An 18,923-nucleotide genomic window follows, 5' to 3' on the forward strand; every position below is an offset into this window, starting at 1 on the left:
AAGGATTAAAAAATATTACTAATATCAGTGGATTTTAAATATATATATTCTCATTCAAAAATCTCCTTAAAGGTGGAGTTGGGGATTAATAAACAGATCAGGCCTCTATATCACTGTAAAGGTATTATGAAGCCAGTATAATACAAATAAAACAGAAATGGACCACATGTTCCTTTTTTTCCTATGTGCATTCATTTTAAATCTAAAGTCTTGCAGCATAAAGTCTATAAATACTTAGCTGGATTTCTAAAAAAAAAAAAAAAAGAATATTTATAATAATGGAGATATCCCATCTCCTAGAACTGGAAGGTCATTGAGTCCAGCCCCCTGCCTTCACTAGCAGGACCAAGTACTGATATTGCCCCAGATTCCCAAGTGGCCCCCTCAAGGATTGAACTCACAACCCTGGGTTTAGCAGGCCAATGCTCAAACCACTGAGCTATCCCTCCCCTCCCTGCTAGCCCTCCCCTATGCTTAGAAGTAAGTAACTGATTAGCGGCTTATAGAGCACCCACAGTTTTGAAAAGGAAAAAAAAAGAAAGTTATTTCAGTCTGAAAATAACTTACCTGCAGGTGTGAGGTGATGCTATGCTTTCAAGTTTCCAGGTGACACATTCTGGTGTAGTGTGTTTCGCATCGTGTTACCATGTCACATTCCTTCTGATGCAAAGTGACAGATGAAAAACTCAGGATGGGTTCTCCCCATATACCCCTGAGTCTGTGTGGGTGTATGTGTCTGCATAAGAAAGGTTCAGAATGGGTGCTGGCTACCTCCTATATAGGTGAGGGAAAGCTTGCTATTTCCTTTATATCTGTGGGCAGAAGGAAGGAACTCATTAGAATGTGTCAAGTTTCTAGTTCGAGTGATACTGCACATGTAATCTCATTAGCTCTACTGGGGAATTGCAGGAGTACGTGTGTAAAACAAGGTTTTATGGATGTAGCTCAGCCAGTAGGTACTAATGGATGGATAATGGGTTTGTTCATTTGTTGTTTTCCTGATTTGGGGTCGGGTGTATCCTCTTCTGGTGTAAACTGGAATAGCTCCACTGAAGCACGCCGAGTTACGCCAGCTGAAGATCTGATTTGATCAGTATTTAGATCAGTTTTTCATTCACTGGGTAACTTATTACTGTGTTTTCTGAAAGTGTATATGTACACATGCTAGGAATGTCACAGGAATGCAGAATGCTTGTTTGTGTTCCTCAGAGAAATGGGTGGACTGGTTCAAAAAAGTAAGAACCCAGCTCAGAGCCTTTACCCAGTCTCTAGCACAGAACCGTTTTTAAAGGTGTTTAGATTCTCAGTTCCCTCCCCACCTCCCTCCATTATTTATCATCCACATATACCTCACCTTCTGAATTCTGGTCTGGACCAAAGATGCAATTACTCAAGTGTCATGAAAGAGACTGACCAAGTGACATTTTCAGCCTGACTGAAAATAGAAAATGCCAGATACAGTAAAAGCTGTTTTATCTGGCATGTTGTGGGGATGGGAAGCTGCCAGTTAACTGAGGGAGGGAGTTTGGGTGCAAGAGGGGGTGCGGGGCTGGGGCACGGGAGGGGGTGCAGGGCATGGGCTCTGGGAGGGAGTTTGGGTGTGGGAAGGGGCTCGGGGCAGGGGGTTGGGGCATGGGAGGGGGCTTGGAGTGCTGGATCTGGGGACTGTTCACCTCGGGTGGCTCCCCACAAGTGGCAACCTGTCCCAGGTGCTCCTAGGCAGAGGCGCAGCAGGTGGCTGTGTGCACTGCCCCCGCCCCGCCCTGAGCATTGGTTCCGCAGCTCCCATTGGCTGGGAACCTTAGTCATCTTTTTTCCAAGCTGAAAAGTCCCAGTCTTATTAATCTCTTCTCATATGGAAGCTGTTTCATGGGCAGCAGGTATAAAAGGCCGAGGCAGGCTAAGACTCTGCTGACCTAGGCCATGGCCCCACCCATGTTCCACCCAAAGGCCCCACCCTCCTTCCCCCTCTGCCCTGAAGCTGGCGGGGACTCAGCTCCAACCAGCTGCATGGGGCGGTGTTGGGGCCAGCAGCTTGGCCTGGTGCTGCGGGGCCGGCATGGCTGGGATGGGCGGGCCGGGGCTCCTCTGAACATGGGGGGCAGTCATCTTGGGGTGCCTCTGGCCGTGGGGATGGTGTTGTATTCAAGATGTGGGCATACCATGGATTTATATAGAGACATTATGATATTTTCTATCTTATATATCCCTTTTGTAATGGTTCCTAACATTCTGTTTGCTTTTTTGACTGCTGCTGCATATAGAATAATAGAATCATAGAAAATTAGGGTTGGAAGGGACCTCAGGAGGTCATCTAGTCCAACCCCCTGCTCAAAGCAGGACCAATCCCAACTAAATCATCCCAGCCAGGGCTTTGTCAAGCCAGGCCTTAAAAAGCTCTAAGGATGGAGATTCTATCGCCTCCCTAGGTAACCCATTCCAGTGCTTCACCACCATCCTAGTTAAATAGTTTTTCCTAATATCCAACCTAGACCTCCCACACTGCAACTTGAGACCATTGCTCCTTGTTCTGTCATCTGCCACCACTGAGAACAGCCGAGCTCCATCCTCTTTGGAACCCACCTTCAGGTAGCTGAAGGCTGCTATCAAATGCCCCCTCACTCTTCTATTCTGCAGACTAAATAAGCCCAGTTCCCTCAGCCTCTCCTCATAAGTCATGTGCCCCAGCCCCCTAATCATTTTCGTTGCCCTCCACTGGACTCTCTCCAATTTGTCCACATCCTTTCTGTAGTGGGGGGCCCAAAACTGGATGCGACACTCCAGATGTGGCCTCACCAGTGCCGAATAGAAGGGAATAATCACTTCCCTCGATCTGCTGGCAATGCTCCTACTAATGCAGCCCAATATGTTGTTAGCCTTCTTGGCATACTGTTGACTCATATCCAGCTTCTCGTCCACTGTTATCCCCAGGTCCTTTTCTGCAGAACTGCCTCTTAGCCAGTCGGTCCCCAGCCTGTAGCAGTACATGAGATTCTTCCATCCTAAGTGCAGGACTCTGCCCTTGTTCTTGTCGAACCTCATCAGATTTCTTTTGGCCCAATCTGGAGGCCAGCAGCAAATTGGCCCAATTTGTCAATCCTCCAGCATATCTACCTCTCCCCCCAGCTTAGTGTCATCCACAAACTTGCTGAGAGTTCAGTCCACCCCATCATCCAGATCATTAATGAAGATGTTAAACAAAACTGGCCCCAGGACCGATCCCTGGAGCACTCCGCTTGATACCGGCTGCCAACTAGACATCGAGCCATTGATCACTACCAATTGAGCTCAACAATCTAGCCAGCTTTCTATCCACCTTATAGTCCATACTTTTTTACCTTGCTGATAAGAATGCTGTGGGAGACCATATCAAAAGCTTTGCTAAAGTCAAGATCTATTACGTCCACCGTTTTCCCCATATCCACAGAGCCAGTTATCTCATCATAGAAGACAATCAGATTGGTCAGGTATCTCTTGCCCTTGGTGAATCCATGTTGACTGTTCCTGATCACCTTCCTCTCCTCCAAGTTCTTCAAAATGGATTCCTTGAGGACCTGCTCCATGATATTTCCAGGGACTGAGGTGAGGCTGACCGGTCTGTAGTTCCCCGGATTCTCCTTTCCCCCTTTTTTTAAAGATGGGCACTATATTTGCCTTTTTTCCAATCGTCCTGAACCTCCCCAATCATCACGAGTTTTCAAAGATAATGGCCACTGGCTCTGCAACCACATCAGCAAACTCCCTCAGCATTAGATCTGGCCCTGTGGACTTGTGCATGTCCAGATTTTCTAAGTAGTCCTTAACTTGTTCTTTCACCACTAAGGGCTGCTCACTTCCTCCTCATACTGTGCTGCCCAGTGCAGCAGTCTGGGAGCTGACCTTGTCTGTGAAAACCGAGGCAAAAAAAGCATTGAGTACCTCTGCTTTTTCCACATCATCAGTCACTAGGTTCCCTCCCCCATTCAGTAAGGCTCCCACACTTTCCCTGACCTTGTTCTTGTTGCTAACATACCTGTAGAAACCCTTCTTGTTACCCTTCACATCCCTTGCTCGCTACAACTCCAGTTGTGCTTTGGCCTTACTGATTACACCTCTGCATGCTCGAGCAATATTTGTATACTCATCCCTAGTCATCTGTCCAAGTTTCCACTTCTTCTAAGCTTCCTTTTTGTGTTTAAGCTCACCTAAGATTTCTCTGTTAAGCCAAGCTGGTCGCCTGCCATATTTGCAATTCTTTCTGCACATCAGGACGGTTTAAAATACAGCCTGTTCCCCTGTACTCCTTTCCCCCTACTATTAGTCTCCCAGGGGATCCTGCCCATCAGTTCCCTGAGGGAGTCAAAGTCTGCTTTTCTGAAGTCCAGGGTCCATATTCTGCTCTTCTCCTTTTTTCCTTTTGTCAGGATCCTGAACTCGACCATCTCATCATCACTGCTGCCCAGGTTGCCACCAACTTCTACTTCCCCTACCAATTCTTCCCTGTTTGTGAGCAGCCGGTCAAGAGGAGCACAGCCCCTAGTTGGTTCCTCCAGCCCTTGCACCAGGAAGTTGTCCCCAACACTCTCCAAAAACTTTGGTCCACGCTAGTATTGCACAGTCTCGGAATTCAGAGGAGGACAAGTTTTGCTCAGCCCTTGCATGGAGGTGAAAAGCTGAGAGATTTCTCAAGCCAGATTAATAACGGCATTGGTGCAGTTGCCAGCACAGGTGACCTCCCCAATTCAGGGGCTGAAGGGAGCTGATTCAGGCCTGGCACAATCTCTCCCAACCTTGTGCCCCCATTACAATCGTCCCTAAAGGCTACCGAAAGTGCATGGAATCACCCAGACCTAGAAACACCCTGGCTACATCTCATGACACCCTCCCCCCACACCACACCCCAACTCTGCCCCTAGCCTGCTGTGGCTCACCCCATGCAATGCGGGAGGGGCTGCAAGATAACATAGAGCTGTAGGAATCACCAGAGCAATCTCTGGGGAGGGATCTTATACCTGCCCTATGGCTTGCTTGCAGCTGCATATCTGGTATACAGGGACCACAGGCCCAGGCCAGTGTTGAATCAGGCCCCTTCTCTACTCCCCTCCTTGCAGACCTAACTAGGAGCTGGACACAGTCAGACCCGGAGTGGGTTTTATTTATTGAGAGTTAGCAAATAATGATCTCAGCCCAGCTGACTACATGTTACTCAAAATAACTTCTTCTAAGGGTGGATGGCTGGAAAGAGCTGAACCATCTGGGGAATGAGATGCCCACAGACATGTTATGGTTTTTAGCAGACAGTCTACCAGAGAGTCACATCACAGGCCAAAAATACCATCAAGCTGTGGTGTTGCTGCTGGTGGTGCTGTTGTTTCATTTTCGTGCTTTCACTCGTGTGCCTGTTCTATTGGTTTATCGCATTACCCGATATAACATGATGCCTTCACATTTCTTAAAAAATCATTTTCCTTTGGATCAATAACAACGGTAGTAGCCAACTGATGTTCTTTGCAGCAGAGCAAATAAGCAAGTGCCTGCAGTCAAAATGTGTCAAGTGCTTCAGTAACAGTGTGGTTCCTGCCGGAGGCAGAAGCTCCTTAGCTAGCTACAAGAGGGGTGGGCATTAATTTTACAAATGGCTGGTTCCCAAAAGGATTCAAATCAGATACACAAAGCCGGGGCTGTACTTTGGGAATGGGAACAACATTATGATCGTGCTTCTGGCCCTTCAGAATATTTCTTTTTCAGACATGGGGATTGACTCACTGTCAGTAGTGCAGGGAGATGGAAATGACACGTCTCTTGTGCCAATGATCCTCCTGAACTCACCCTGAGGTAAGGCAAATGGCCTTTGCACTAACACCTTCCATCAGTGCTTCTGCTACAGAAGGCTTTCATTTGCAGGAGGAGTTTCAAAGGAGTGGGGGTTGCACTTCTTCCACGTAGCCCTCTTTGGCCATCTCCTCTTGAGGCTGCACTGACCCGAGACACTCCCAACCCCATCGGAGTGGGAGGGAGGTGGTGATCCCTTCCAGATGCTGCAGTCTCATCCTTTGGTGGACTTTCCATCCCCAGGGCCTTGCAAAGGTGTTTATGCTGACGCAATCCAGGCTGGATTTTGCAATGAAGTTAGGCTGCAATTTCATGGTCTGAAGCTTCATTTCTTATCAGTTCAGGTATTTTGTATAAAAAACCCAAATCATAGCAAGACTGTCTGAAAAAGGGATGGGTGGGATTATGTTTACAAGTATTTCAATGCAAGTGAATGAATGGACTACATTAAAGATGGATCAGTTCACAATATGTCTGTTTCAGAACATTTTCACATAACCTTTGGTTTTCAAGCCACCCTCTCTTTTTTGATTCTTTACACACTATGATCCCTTGCTTGATTACTGTGTTGGTGAAGGAGGGAACACGGTAGCTTCTATTGTTAACAAGCTCTGTGGTCTGAAACTGGATTTGTATCTGGGGATGTGTGTGAGTTGCACTGCAGCGTACCTATAATGTGGCTGACTGGGGGGTGGGGTGTGTGTGGAAATCCTGTTTGAAATAATCCTTGCGGATCTAATACACAGCTGGGAATGTTTCTGATCCAAAAGAAGCCAAATCTTAAATGTCTTGGAAGAAATCCTTAAAATCAGATCAGTGGAGAGGAAGAGCTTGACAGAAAGACAACCTGCTGTGCTGCTCGGAAGGTGTTCTAGAACCAAGTCAATCAGATATCTTCTACTCATCTACATATACCATGTGACTAACAACACCAGCCGAGGTGATGGTTCTAAGAGGATGAGCACTGCATTCCTGGGAGGAGTGATTATCTCCGAGGGGTGACAGGTTACATACTGGAAGAAAAACAATTAGCACAGCAGTGAGGAAGCCGGTGGAAGACAGATGGAAATAGCAATGTTAGAGGCTTTTAAACTCAGTGTGATGCGTCAGAGATTAAACCCTTTATACAACAGGCCTGGAGAAGCTGGCTGAAATATTTTCATAAATGATAGATATTGTTAGTGATTACACTATTTGTCATATAATGGATTCAGACACTAGGTGATGGCATCTTGACTTGTGATGCTGTAAGTTCATAGCTTACCTGCTTTGATTATTTTAGTGGTGCTTTTCCTGTTATCATAGCAAAGGGTCTTCTATTAAGAACATAAAACAGCATATTAAATATACAAATTCTGGGGTTAACAATTCAGCAGTAAAAATTCTCTCTGACTCAGCTGGGCTAGGCTGCAGTTCAGAAACATTTGTTTTACAAATGCAGTTTGAAAATGTTTTGTTTTTTATTTAAATATCAGTTTGAAGTTCTAAGAAAAAAATTAAGCTAAAGTTGTATTTACACAACTGAAAAATGACTTACATTATAATATAATGTAAATATTTCACATTGCTAGATTGCCCCAACTTGACATGACCCCATTTACCAATTACACACAGAAAACTACATCAAAAGGACATTATTAAGGTTGCAAATAAAGCGCTCAAAAGGTTAGGAAATAGCAGAATTAAGGTGACCTGTGTAACGTGAATTCAACCATCTTGTGCATATGCATCATGATAGAGCCGTTAGTTACATAACCGCATATTTTTAAAACATAACATAAATTAGTTTCTATGATGTGCATGTCTTTACCTTTCTCAGTATGTAGCCATTTGCTAGTCCAAGATTTTGGACATGCTAGAATAATAATCATAATGGCTTAAGTTTTCAAAACTGACCAGTGATTTGGGGTGCTTCTGTTTCTGAATGCCAATTCAAGACTCCTGATTTTTTAACTTTTTTCTTTTTCAAAAAAGCCTTGAAGAATCTGGGAACCCCAACAGTCAGTCACCTAAACCCAATAGTCACTTTTGAAAATGTACACCCTGTTGGCTAAGTATATGTCACAGCCCTAAGGTGTCACCTGCTGTGACTGTACCCCTTCACAGGCTCCTACAGCTGACAGCTTTAACTATCTTAATGGCATAAACATTTTAGCCGCCAACAAAGTGCATTTTCTAAAACATCAGCTTTTCAAAATTATGGAAATGAAATCCACAAAATATTCATGTAATGTTACTTTTCCACTCTAATCGCTTTAATGCACTTTAGCAAAGTAACTATTCCCCATTGTAACAATAAGAAAAGAAATTGTTTACAAATTGTACATTGAAATTTAAGTTACTAGTAGTAGCAACAGGTTTATAGTGACAAGTCACTTTAGATTGGAGTTTAATTTATGAAGATTGCTTTACCTGAGGCTATGGTAATCTATGCCTTTGGAGTAATTCACACTCTGCCTCATTTCTAATGCAGTCAAAGACTGTCGTATTTCACTATGACAATGTAATCACAGATCCACATTAAAAAGTCATTATTGTTTAGAATCCAGCTTGGTTTGAAAAACACTTACTATAAAATTCAACAGCCTTTGTAAATTACCCAAAGGTTTACTCAAGAATACAAGGTGCAGTGATTTAAATCTGGAATTTACTACTTTATTGATTATATAGGATTTTTAGGTCACTGCATTTACGGGAAATGATTAGTGAGTAATCAAAGTAATAAACTCCCTGATGCTGGTTCATAAATAATTATGAATTGAATTTTCTTTATCAACTATTAGATGTAAACTGCTTTAACTGTAAGAAATCTTTATTAAACTTTTTTTGTCATTTTTTGTAGTGTGGTCTGAAAATCAATAGTGATAATAAAAGAAAGAACCCAAAGCATTATTTCTGATTTTTGGGGGATGGGCATAAAGGACTCCATTAGACATTCCAACTGCACTTTTTGGTTGCCAGCTGATTAGCTAAAACTTTTGGACTGCATTTTAAACTATGCTGGACTTTCTTGCAAATTAGACAGCTACTTTGCCAGCACTATTAGAGCATGTAGCCAATAAATAGATAAATTCTGCCTACTTAGTGATGTTTTAAAACCCAGATTTATATTCTAACAAGCAACTAGCCTTTTATACATTACTGTACATGCAGCAATTATTGAATTCCTACTTATCTTTAAACTGTTAAGAACCTTTTCTTTCCTTTTACCTCCCTGTGAACTGGAGGTGTTTTAGCTGTGACTATTGAACAAGGATTCAAAAGCACAATAAAAACAAATGATGCAATGAACCAATTAAAATCATTGTATATATTTTTCTTTAATTAGGCATTTATGAGCTGTGAACTGGATCCGATATTCCCAAAGCACATGACATGTGGACATGTAATAGCAGCTTTTGGGATGTTACATTAGCTTTTTATGCCTGCAAATAGAGTTTGGTAAATTAACTTTAGGAGTAATTTAATTCAGTTTTGTTGGAGTACAGGACAGGTAGAAGCTGGAGATGCTTCTTTCATATTAGGTTTTTTAATATAGTACATTTAGTGACAATCGTGATCCGAGGTCAACAGTTTCACATTTTTAAGAAGCGGCCCATGAATATTTTCGGGTCTAGTAAAAGTGAATACTAAAGAGCTGGTTCACACAGAGATGGGCTCATTACCATGTTGGTGACTGAATACGTACAAGAACAAATTCTTGCCGGTAAATGAGACCATACAGACAAGTGTTTTTCTTCCTGCCTGAAGCAAATAGTGCCATTTAAAAATGATTGTAGACAGCTGACTTTTTTTTTTAATGCTATGGCTAAATTGGGCAAAGGAAAATTCTCTATTTAGGATCTTCTTGTTTTCAAGTTGATATATTTCTATCCCAACCATAATGAGAATATCTATAACTGGAGCTGTAATCCATGCAGCTCTGAATGCGCCCCTGCTCCTACCACCACCTTCAGATGACCCATGCAAATGAGCAATCATCAGTACTTTAGAAAGCTGCACTGGGACTTTCACCATGAAAAATAACAGGAATTTTTCCTGGAGCGTTCAGCTTTTAGGCACCAAGTTTATGGGGCCCTGTAGAGGCCTATGGCTCTGCCCTCATGGATATCACTGTAGGACTAGATCCTTTAGCCTTCAATGTGTTCTAGCTGATAGGGTAGTAGACTATGGGTAAGTCTCTATGTGAGCTGAGAGGTGTGATTCCCAGCTCGCGCAGAGGTACCTGTGCTACCTCTGTTCAAGCTAGCACATATAAATAGCAGTGTCCCCCCAGGGACACAGGTGGAGGATTGGGCTAGCTGCCCAAGTGTGTACCCTGAGGATCAGGTGGGATTGTACTCTGGGTAACTAGCTCAAGCAGCTGCCTATACCACTGCAGACACACTGCTATTTTTAGGCACTCAAGCAGGGTTAGTGCCCCCCAGTGTAGACCAGGCCTCAGGGTCCAGCACTGGTCCATGGATCTGTCATTGAGAAACACTGACTTAGGAGACCTGGGTTCTAGCCTGCAGTGTGACTTTGGGCAACTCATTTGACCTCTGTTTCCCCTGCCGTTGTCTGTCTGTAATTTTTTAGGGTGTAAGCTCTTTAAGGTAGAGAGTCTCTCTTACTATATATTTATATGGCGCCTATCTCAGTGAAGCACCACTGTAATATCAATAATAATCATTTGTGAATTAGATTAAATGCACTCAATACATTAAAGAATATCCTGCATTGAGTTGATTACAAGTTACTGGAAATTATAGCAATTTAAATTGAATATTGTAAGTTCTATGTGGATTTGTTCACTGAGGATTTTAAATAATGTTGTCCAGGCAACAGGAGCTGCAACAGAGTCATTGTAGTAGAGATTTCAGTTCACACCAATCACATAGATAGTCTCTGGGGTATTAACATTTACTTTTGGAAAACCAGACAGCTCCTAGACCCTCAGCTGAAGTAAATACACTGACTTTCACCAGCTGGGGATCTGGCCCAGTGTCTTTAAGACGGCTAGTTGATAGCTATGCCTTACATGAGCCAGCAGAGGACCTCAATATGTAACGGTGCTGAGGTTGTTTGGAAACCTGGCCCCAATTTTGGATGCTGACCATTTGAAAATCCAGCTCTGAGCTCTTTTGGAGATCTGGCCGTAATTGACAGATCTTAGCCCCCATAACCATACTCTGAAGCCGGAAAAGTAAAAACAAATGGGCAAACATCTGAAGTGCCCAGGCACTAGTAATATTAATAAGGAAAGGCTTTGTTAGGTTTCTTAGACAACTTTGTTTCCTAAGCCCCGATGTGTCTGTACACAGCTTCATTTGAGCATACGCCCATTCTAATCACAATTTATAGGAAAGTTCCATTTATAAAGGGCTAATAAATGAGTAACAGATATTTTAATAAATGGCTCATTGATTGGTACAGATTGTTTATAGAATCCAACAAGCCAACAGATTGTTTATAATACTGGCTTAAAACTACCCATAACACCTTCTGTAGATGGGCTGATAGCTACCTACAGTAGCTACATGGCTGTTGTGTACTTATAACAGCTATAAATCATTTATTAGCCCTTTATAAACTATTTGTAAATGCAACCTTAAGATGAAGGGTGGCCTAAATTGTTGCCATTGAGTATTAAGTAATGCTTTGAAGTAAATGGATTTATGTTGAATCGGGGACAGTGTGACTCATGGGTAGGCTTTTGGAAAAGCAATTTTCCTGACTTGAACTTTTTAAGTAATTCTAGTTTGTTGTTCTGTTTTAGGACATGATCCTGCAACTCCCTGGACATTTGAATATTTCTTATAAGAGTTCAGAGTGCAGATTTTGAATGTGGTTGAACAGTGCATTAAACTTCCTTGGGTTATGTTTCAAGAAAGTAAATAAGCCCCTTGAAGATGTTTGCAATAAAGTAAGGTATCATTTAGTGACACGTTATCCAACCAGCAGTTCACATAGATGGTGGCTTATTTCCTTATTAGCATAATTAACCAATAGTGCTTTCTTCATGGGTCTCAATTTCTAATTGAGGTACAGCTGTGAAACAAAGTTCTGTCTCCATTAAAGCATGTTGTCTGATTACAAGGGCTTTTATTCCCACAATAATTGCATCTAGGGTAAACACTTAATTGGCAGGAATAATTAACCAAAAAGGGTGACGATTTCTGTATAAATCTATTCATTATTGAGATACTGCTGTGATAGCAATGTCTACTCCTAACTAAAATGAACATGTAGAAAATAGGGTGACGGAACCAGACAGATAATAGCTAGAAGTCCAATATAGATTTCTAAATAATACTACAGTTAATAGTAATACTTAGTACTTACATAGTGCTGTGTCTCTTCAAAGTACAGTACATGTTCATGGACTGCTAACATTTCTCATGTTCTCATCTTATCAGACATTGAGCTAATAGAAGTATTAGAAGACACTCTACCGTACGTTATTCTGTAATTCTTCAGTTAGTGCAAAGATACTGGTCACATGCCTTCCTACCAACGCAAACTCGTAATGAATCCTGAGGTGACTCAGAAGCCTGAAGTTTGCAATTTGCTGCGGGGATGATGGGTGTGGAATCAATAAAAAAAAAGAACCCACAATAATCTATTCTGATTTAAAAACATTGGAAATCAGATTCAAGACCTGGATGGATGGATCACCTCCTGCAATGGTTTGGGATGAGAAGACCAGCTATAGGTTGAAAGGTATTGAATAGATGGATGGGAATTGAACCTGGTACTTCTGTAGCTAAATGCACCAGTCTTAACTGCTTTATAGAAAGCAGTGGTTTTTAACCTGTGGTCCGCGGACCCCTAGGAGTCCACAAACTATGTCTAAGCTTTCCAAAGAGGTCCGCACCTCCACTTGAAATTTTGTAGAGGTCTGCAAATTTAAGAAAAAACTTGAAAACCACTGATCTAATCAACCCAATGACTTTGGTGAGAGAGGGATCAGGCCAATTAACCTAGAGGGAGTACAGACACCCCCCGGGATACGCAAATCTGCATTTACGGAAAAAGTTCCATAAGCTAGAAATAGTTTGGGTTTTTTTGCGTAATGGTCGGGTATATGTTTCCGACTTACGCAAAATTTGAGTTATGCAAGGTGTGCCAGAACGGAACGCTTGTGTAAGTTGGGGAGCATCTGTAATATTTATACACACCGATACATAACCTAGCCACTGGAGGGCGACGATGAGCCACACTGAGGTCTAGTTCTCAGGTCTCCTTTATTTTCTTTTATTCATGCTTTTTGGGATTTCCCATGTCTTTTATACCCATTTTATAATCTAATTTCCATACTGTTTTTACTGACAAAGATCTATATTATGTATTTTACATAAACTGCAGTACATTTAACTGTTTTATAATTGAATTTGTTTATATTTCATGTAGATTTCCTTCCTTTAAAAACTGCTAATGATAAAAAAAATTAAAATACCTTTACATATGCTGTTCATTATGTTTTATGGATGCCTGCCTAAGCATAAGGTTACATGCAATGGGTAGGATTAGTTCCAGTGTTCACTCATCCAAACCTCAGGAATTCATAGATGATAGCTTAAATAGTTAGATCAACAGTTTGAGTGTGTATTTTGGAATTAGTCAATGCTCATTTGTGTCTTATCTAAAAAGAGCCAGGTGCTCAGTGCAAATTGCCATAGGACTGTTTAATCCCATTGATTTAAATATCCTCTTTTCTTTTCTTCTTCACAAAAGTGGAGGATGAATGAATGCAAACTTGTGGGGATGATGGACACTTACTCGGGACAGAAAGGGTACTTCTATATTGTAGAGTGAGGCATGTTATCACTTCTATATCTAAGCACTCTTTTCTAGCCTCTGTGATCACTGTAGATCAAACTGCCTCAGTCCACACACTTACCGGTTTCTATCATTATTTTTCTGAAAAATTAAACAAATAGGAAAAAGGAAAAATCCTTATTTCTGTCCCACTCAAGCAGCCTGGCAGGAATCACAACAGCACAAATGAGAAACAGAAAGGACTAGTTAGGTCTTCTCACCCTTTTCTCTCCTAATGCAGGATTGCTTCCAATGGAATAATCTACTGTTTTGTTTAGCTGAGTTTTAAGTGACCCAAGATGGAGTTGCCCCTTCTTCCTGTAGGAGAGAGAACTTTCTGTAACCATTACCAAAATGCAGCTGCTTCTGAGGTGGAAAACAACAGCCCAGCAGCCATTAAAATGGTAACAGCAACAATACAATGCACTTTAGAGACAAGAAGCAAAGAAGATCATCTCAGTCAATGAAATCAGCAGGCAGAATATAACTATCATTGTTTGGGAACCAGGGGATGCACCCCTCCTCTCGCAGAAAATGCCCTGGGATCTTAAAGACCATAAATGATCAGGCTCCAGGTATTATGTCTCATCCCAAAGACAGTACTACTAGCAGCTGGGGCCACCTGGCACCAAGCTGAGGTGCTCGTTCAGTAAAGTTTCAGAAGAGAAAGGTGAGCAATCTGGAATCGGGAATCAGGAGGTCCTGATTTCTAATTCTGCTTCTGACACTGACTGAGGGTATGTCTACACTATGAAATTAGGTCGAATTCATAGAAGCCGGTTTTATAGAAATTGGTTTTATACAGTCGATTGTGTGTGTCCCCACATAAAATGCTCTAAGTGCATTAAGTCGGCGGACTGCGTCCACAGTACCGAGGCTAGTGTCGACTTCCTGAGCGTTGCACTGTGGGTAGCTATCCCACAGTTCCCGCAGTCTCCGTCGCCCATTGGAATTCTGGGTTGAGGTCCCAATGCCTGAATGATGCAAAACAGTGTCGCGGGGGGTTCTGGGTACATGTCGTCAGGCACCTCCCCCTCCGTCAGAGCAACGGCAGACAATCGATTCGCGCCTTTTTACCTGGGTTACCTGTGCAGACAACATACCACGCCAAACATGGAGCCCGCTCAGCTCAGCTCAGCTCACCGTCACCATATGTCCTCTGGGTGCCGGCAGACGTGGTACTGCATTGCTACACAGCAGCAGCTAATTGCCTTTTGGCAGTAGACAGTGCAGTATGACTGGTAGCTTTCATCGGCGATCTGGGTGCTGGCAGACGTGGGGCTGGCAGACGTGGGGCTGCATTGCACACAGCAGCAGCCCCTTGCCTTTTGGTAGAAGATGGTATATTACGATTGGTATCCATCGTCGTCGTACTGCAGTGGCTGTCAATCATGGGCACCTGGGCAGATATGGCACCTATCGAACAGTCTCGATGATGATGGCTATCAGTCGTAGTATGCTATTTTCTGCCAAGTGCCCAGTATTTTCTGCCAAGCACCCAGAAGATGCCGAGGGCTATCAGTCATGCTGCACCATCGTCTGCCAGCTTAAGATGTAAAAAATAGATTTGTTCTGTATTCATTTGCTTCCCCCTCCCTCCGTGAAATCAACGGCCTACTAAACCCAGGGTTTTGAGTTCAATCTTTGGGGGGGGCATTTTGTGTGACAGTTGTTTGTGTTTCTCCCTGATGCACAGCCACCTTTGTTGATTTTAATTCCCTGTACCTGTACGTCATGTTGTCACTCGCCCCTCCCTCCCGCCGTCCGTCAGATACTAGTTTCGCACCTTTTTTCAGACCAGACGCCATAGCACTGGGATCATGGAGCCCACTCAGATCACCGCGGCAATTATGAGCACTATGAACACCACACGCATTGTCCTGGAGTATATGCAGAGCCAGGACATGCCAAAGCAAAACCAGGACCAGCCGAGGAGGCGATTGCAGCGCGGCGACGAGAGTGATGAGGAAATTGACATGGACATAGACCTCTCACAAGGCACAGGCCCCAGCAATGTGCAAAACATGGTGTTACTGGGGCAGGTTCATGCCATGGAACACCGATTCTGGGCCCGGGAAACAAGCACAGACTGGTGGGACCGCATCGTGCTGCAGGTGTGGGATGATTCCCAGTGGCTGCGAAACTTTCGCATGCGTAAGGGCACTTTCATGGAACTTTGTGACTTGCTTTCCCCTGCCCTTAAGCGCCAGAATACCAGGATGAGAGCAGCCCTCACAGTTGAGAAGTGAGTGGCGATAGCCCTGTGGAAGCTTGCAACGCCAGACAGCTACCGGTCAGTCGGGAATCAATTTGGAGTGGGCAAATCTACTGTGGGGGCTGCTGTGATCCAAGTTGCCAGGGCAATCAAAGACCTGGTGATATCAAGGGTAGTGACTCTGGGAAACGTGCAGGCCATAGTGGATGGCTTTGCTGCCATGGGATTCCCAAACTGTGGTGGGGTGATAGACGGAACCCACATCCCTATCTTGGCACCGGAGCACCAAGCCACTGAGTACATAAACCGCAAGGGGTACTTTTCAATGCTGCTGCAAGCCCTGGTGGATCACAAGGGACGTTTCACCAACATCAACGTGGGATGGCCAGGAAAGGTACACGATGCTCACATCTTCAGGCCCTCTGGTCTGTTTCGAAAGCTGGAGGAAGGGACTTTCTTCCCGGACCAGAAAATAACCGTTGGGGATGTTGAAGTGCCTATCGTGATCCTTGGGGACCCAGCCTACCCCTTAATGCCATGGCTCATGAAGCCATACAGGCAGCCTGGACAGTAGTCAGGACCTGTTCAACTACAGGCTGAGCAAGTGCCGAATGGTGGTGGAATGTGCATTTGGACGTTTAAAAGCGCGCTGGCGCAGCTTACTGACTCGCTCAGACCTCAGCGAAAAGAATATCCCCATTGTTATTGCTGCTTGCTGTGCGCTCCACAATATCTGTGAGAGTAAAGGGGAGACATTTATGGCGGGGTGGGAGGTTGAGGCACATCCCCTGGCCGCTGATTACGTGCAGTCAGACACCAGGGCAGTTAGAAGAGCACAGCAGGGTGCGGTGTGCATCAGAGAAGCTTTGAAAATGAGTTTTGTGACTGGCCAGGCTTCGGTGTGAAACTTCTGTTTGTTTCTCCTTGATGAACCCTCCGCTCCCCCCCACCCAGTTCACTCTACTTCCCTGTAAACCAACCACCCCACCCTCCCCTCCCCCCTTCGAGCACCGCTTGCAGAGACAATAAAGTCATTGTTACTTCACATTCATGCATTCTTTATTAATTCATCACACAACTAGGGGGATAATTGCCAAGGTAGCCCGGGATGGATGGGGGAGGAGGGAAGGAAAAGGACACACTACAGTTTAAAACTTTAACTCTTATTGAAGGCCAGACTTCTGATGCTCGGGCAATCATCTGGGGTGGAGTGACTGGGTGGCCGGAGGCGCCCCCACCGTGTTCTTGGGCGTCTGGGTGAGGAGGCTATGGAACTTGGGGAGGAGGGCTGTTGGTTACACAGGGGCTGTAGCAGCGGTCTCTGCTCCTGCTGCCTTTCCTGCAGCTCAACCGTATGATGGAGCATATCAGTTTGATGCTCCAGCAGCCAGAGCATCGACTCTTGCTTTCTGTCTGCAAGCTGACGCCACCTATCATCTTCATCCCGCCACTTGCTCTGTTCATCCCGCGATTCAGCCCGCTACCTCTCCTCTCGTTCATACTGTGCTTTTCTGTAGTCTGACGTTGACTGCCTCCACGCATTCTGCTATGGTCTTTCAGCGTGGGAGGACATCTGGAGCTCCGTGAACATATCATCCCGAGTCCGCTGTTTTCTTCTTCTAATCTTCACTAGCCTCTGTGAAGGAGAAACATTTGCAACTGGTGGAGGACAAGGGAGAGGTGGTTAAAAAAAGACATTTTAGAGAACAATGGGTACACTCTTTCACGTTAAATTTTGCTGTTCACATTACACAGCACATGTGCTTTCGTTACAAGGTTCATTTTTCCTCTTATATTGAGGGCCTGCCGGTTTGGTGTGAGAGATCACTCACGCAGTGCCAGGCAACAGATTTCGGCTTGCAGGCAGCCATGGTAAGCCACAGTCTTTTGGCTTTTTTCACCTTTTTAACATGTGGGAATGGTTTCAAACAGTAGCGCCCTCATTTCCCATACCAAGCACCCATTGGGTTGGCCATTTAAAATGGGTTTGCAATGTAAAAGGAGGGGCTGCGGTTTCCAGGTTAACATGCAGCACAAACCCAACTAACCCCCCTGCCCTCCCCACACCCCAATTATCGGGGATGATCACTTCACCCCTCCCCCCCACCGCGTGGCTAACAGCGGGGAACATTTCTGTTCAGCAGAGCAGGAAGGGGCACCTCTGAATGTCCCCTTAATAAAATCGCCCCATTTCAACCAGGTGACCGTGAATGATATCACTCTCCTGAGGATAACAAAGAGCGATAAGGAATGGATGTTGTCTGCATGCCAGCAAACACCGGGACCATACGCTGCCATGCTTTGTTATGCAATGATTCCAGACTACGTGCTACTGGCCTGGCGTGGTAAAGTGTCCTACCATGGCGGACGGGATAAGGCAGCCCTCCCCAGAAACCTTTTGCAAAGGCTTTGGGAGTACATGAAGGAGAGCTTTCTGGAGATGTCCCTGGAGGATTTCCACACCATCCCCATACACATTAACAGACTTCTCCAGTAGCTGTACTGGCCACGATTGCCAGGACAAATTAATCATTAAACACGCTTGCTTTTAAACCATGTGTAATATTTACAAAGGTACACTCACCAGAGGTCCCCTGTGTGCCCTCAGGGTCTGGGAGCACGCCTTGGGTGAGTTCGGGGGTTACTGGCTCCAGGTCCAGGGTGATAAATGTATCCTGGCTGTCGAGGAAACCGGTTTCTCCGCTTCCTTGCTGCTGTGAGCTATCTACATTATCTTCATCCTCATCTTCCTCGTACCCCGAACCCTCTTCCCTGTGTGTTTCTCCAGTGACGGAGTCATAGCACACGGTTGGGGTAGTGGTGGCTGCACCCCCTAGCATGGCATGCAGCGCCGCATAGAAGTGGCATGTTTGCGGCTCTGCCCTGGACCTTCCGTTTGCCTCTCTGGCTTTGTGGTAGGCTTGCCTTAGCTCCTTAATTTTCACGCGGCACTGCTGTGCATCCCTGTTATGGCCTCTGTCCTTCATGGCCTTGGAGACCTTTTCTAATATTTTGCCATTTCATTTACTGCTACAGAGTTCAGCTAGCACAGATTCATCTCCCCATATGGCGAGCAGATCCCGTACCTCCCGTTTGG

Source organism: Chrysemys picta, chromosome 4 (genome assembly GCF_011386835.1).
Source record: "Chrysemys picta bellii isolate R12L10 chromosome 4, ASM1138683v2, whole genome shotgun sequence".
In the NCBI taxonomy this organism is placed as follows: Eukaryota; Metazoa; Chordata; order Testudines; family Emydidae; genus Chrysemys; species Chrysemys picta.